Genomic DNA, 4188 nt, shown 5'->3' on the forward strand with positions numbered 1-4188 from the left:
TTGCAATGGCTTCATTTTGAATGTGTGGTATGGATTTAATTTGATGTGATCTAATGGTTGGGAATTGGTTATTTGTTGATCCATGTGCTTTGATCTGTTTTAATGAGAAATAGAGTGAGTTGGGTGTCATTTATTGAACAAAGTGGGTTTAAATGTTATTGGGTTGGGTGTCATTTATTGAACATAGGGTGTTTAGTTGTTGAACAACATAGCAGTTATGGCTGACATACATTCCCTTTTGTTATGTGCAGGTAGGCATATTTATTTGGGATGCAAAGTTGCAGTTTTGATGAGTGGGGGTTGAAGTGACTGTTGTTTTGTACTTCTGGAATAGACCAGTTTGGAAGCCTTTATGGCTTTAGCTGTTTTCTACTTGGGTCAATATGTTTTGCAGTATTAAGTAGTAAAATACTATTTATGGACAGTTGTGGGCCCAGTCAATGTATGGGTGATTTTTGGACATAAATTAATACTTATTTATACATAATGTTATTTATTTCTGTTTAAATTTTGGTTTCAAAAGTATCAATTACTAGTGGTTTGGTGGGACCAGTACTATATCAATTACTGGTCCCTGCACAACATTAGGAATCTCTCCCCTACATTGCCATTGATGACCCATTGCTAGGCATAGACCTGCGCACTTCGCCTTCGTAATCTATCATATGGATTTGAACTACTGGAGTTCTCATGTGGGGAGGTCACATGGTAATCACTTGCAACATGGGATAATGCAAAGGGTCAACGAGGAATTTTATGTAGCATATCTTTTATTGGAAGATGAGGAATATGATAGGTTGACCCATCCATTCGTGATGTATATTAGAGTGGTTATGAGTTGTTTAATTTTTATAGGGAGATAGATAATATCTCGAGGATTTGTAGATGCTTAAGCGTCACAAGCTCCATTCATGGAGAATCATGATTATAGAGAAAGTTACATGTAGTGGTTAGAGAAGTATATCAGTGAATCCATAGACAGAGTGAGAGATTATATTTATCTGACTTTTGGGTTGATCGGTGTTATCAGTTGTGATGTTGTTGAGATTCCACTGATTTTTACCAACCTCATGTCTAGATCTACATACGGAGCCTTGCTTGCATTTCTTATGACATGGGTTGTGGGGTAAGCAAACTTTTTGATATTTTCAACACATGTTTTTAAATGACCAGGTTTCCCTTGTATTGTTTTCAATGGGTGCTCTCTAGTCTTCTTTTACGCACGCAGTCACACTAGTTTGTCGCACTGTTTTTTTGAGAATATAAGTACCCTAAGTTGTTTCTAAGTTGTTTTGTATAATTCATGACTTCATTTAAGGATATTATCTACATTTATTCTTATTCTATTTTTACGATATAAGAGATGGTTTAAATGTTTCAGGGATTTGTTCAATCTCATCGGCTATTTGTTTGAGCCGGAAATTATAAGTATTTTTTGAATCTAAGTCTCACTTCATAATATCAGCATAAAATTGGACGACATAAGAGGTACAAATATCTGCTTCATGAACTAAATTGCAATTGTTAAAGTGTAACAAGCTTTGAGTACTCCTGTAATCTTTGTTGAGCAAAGTCTCAACTTGCCAATGTAGGTTGGTTAATGTGGAATGAAATCGTGAACAAGTGTATGCCATATCATTGTGGCGCAAATCAACTTTACCTTTAAAAATGGATGCTCTATTCATCAGCATGCATTTATGAAATTGGTATCATGAGTTCATCCCATTCCCAGCGTAGGTTTGTGGCGCAAATCAACTTTACCTTTAAAAATGGATGCTCTATTCATCCGCATGCATTTATGAAATTGGTATCATGAGTTCATCCCATTCCCAGTATAGGTTAGTTAATGTGGAATGAAATATTGAACAAGTGTATGCCATATCACTGTGGTGCAAATCAACGTTACATTTAAAAATGAATGCTTTAGTCATACAGTTATATTTATGAAATTGGTACCATGGGTTCAGTCCATTCCCATTGTATAAATTTGATGGTAACTTCAATGGGTCAATTAAATGTTCTATTATAGTTTCCTTCTAAAAATATTTTTCCTTTTATAATCTTCAGTTTATTTTATCTATTATTTAAATATTATTTATTATATTGGTTTTTTAATTATTTAGTTACTCTTATTTATTATTCAAATATAATAGCTATTTTAATTAATTATTTACTTTTATCTATTATTTTGTTACATTTTTATTATAAATACAAAATATTCTTGTAAAGAAATTTGAATTTTTTTTTAACTTTTTAAGTATTTATTTAGAAAAAAATCATTACATGTATTAAATTTGATTGAAAATGAAATGTAAAGATGATATATTGTTGTCAATTAAAATACAATTTTCTTAAGCTTTTCATTATGGAAAAGTTGTATAAATATATGCCTTCTAATTGAAATTAAAACTAACTAACCCTTCTAATTAAAATTAAAACTAATTAGCTTTCAAATTTGATCATTGAAACAAACCCACTCACTTGATTGCCCTTCCTAATGTGATTTAGATAAATTTTCCAAATTTATATTAATTTCATGAAGATATAAAAGGATTCCTATTAGATAATCATGAAAGATTAAATAACCATGAAGAGAAGAGCAAAGAAGGGTGCAGCACTTCATACCCATAGGAAATAACTCTACCGTAAATATCGAGTCAATTGCAAGTGTCACTACCATGAAGAGAGAACTACCATCCTGGCATTGTGTGAAACTCTCTTTCTACGGGGATTCCACTGCAATAAGTCGATTTCTTTCTTTAGTATGTTTGGTTACGCTACTGGTTCGTTGGTGAACGCATTGACGAGGGCTGGTGATGGAGAGATAAGAGTTCGAAAGAAGTCATGTGAAATTTTTTATGGTGAATTGAATCGTATTAACCATGGTGTAGCTATTGATTCTATTAATTTCGTTAGTGGAAGATCATTCGTTAGTGGAAGATCATTTCAATGGATGCTCTTTGGTCGTCTTTTAGGCACGCAGTCGCACTAGTTTGTCGCACTGGTTTTTTGAGAATATAAGAACCCTAAGTTGTTTCTAAGTTGTTTTGTATAATTCTGTTGGGGATTTTTCTGGTAAAATCCCAAAAACAAACAATTCAAACACACAGAGGCAATGCTCTGTTTCCTTTACTCCAGGATCTTTTGTGCACAGGGAAGCTTTTTAAAAAAAATTCTTGAGAACAAACTATTACACCACCATAAAAAGATTTCTATTCATTAGAACAAAATGCCTGATACATGTTCATCCTCTTTGCTGAGAGGGATTCACCAAAAACAATATTCAGCAAAACTCTGTCTCCACCTGAGAATTTACACTGCTGGAAAAATTCCTATTTACATTTACTGTTGTAAAACTATTTTACTCATACTACTGTAAAAAAAAGAATTCTTACCTATACTGTAAGAATTTCTTTCCCCTCCGCTAAAGCAACAAAACCAAAAGAAAACTTCTCACATCACTCCACGCACTGCTGTGCGATGTATATACTCCTCGCTTCATACATACTTCGTTTTCATTTTTTTTGTTTTCGCACTGCACTGCTGTGCAAAACCACAGTTCTTCACAAAAGTCAACACTTACATTTCGCTGCAGCCACGCGCCTTTTTTTTATTTCTTTGTTACAACGTATATCACCAAAAAAAACATATATGAAAACAAAAACGAACACAACTTATTACATTAAGTGCCGTAAAAAAAAACATAAATATCTACCTACTTTCTACGACAACATTTAACTTGAGTTTAATTCTTTTGCAGAAGGGACATGCGATCAACTGTTTGAGTTTACTCCACGCAAGCTTTTTAATGCACCTCGTATGCAAGTTGAAACAATCAACGGCGGAGAATGAAGAAGTAAATCGGACGGCGGTGGAGGATTTCAGAACGCCTCTTTATGCTGAACTTTACGTCCCGAAAAGTCAGAAATGATGACGTATGTAGAGAGCCACGCGTCAACAGGAGATTGTATCGGGCTCGATTATACGGAAACCACTTTCTGATCGAAGGCGATCCGATATGCATCAATTGGTTTATGGTTTCGCTGTGGCGGTTTTGGTGAATTAACTCGCACGGTTCAACAGTTGAAATTATATTTTCAACACTCCCTTTTAATTTCAACTGCTGGGCATTCGGTCATACCCAGACACTTCCTCAAAAATTCAAAGCTTTTTTGATCCAATGGCTTT

This window comes from Pinus tabuliformis, chromosome X (assembly GCF_031772625.1).
Source record: "Pinus tabuliformis cultivar Carrire ecotype Pingquan chromosome X, CPIR1, whole genome shotgun sequence".
Lineage (NCBI taxonomy): Eukaryota > Viridiplantae > Streptophyta > Pinopsida > Pinales > Pinaceae > Pinus > Pinus tabuliformis.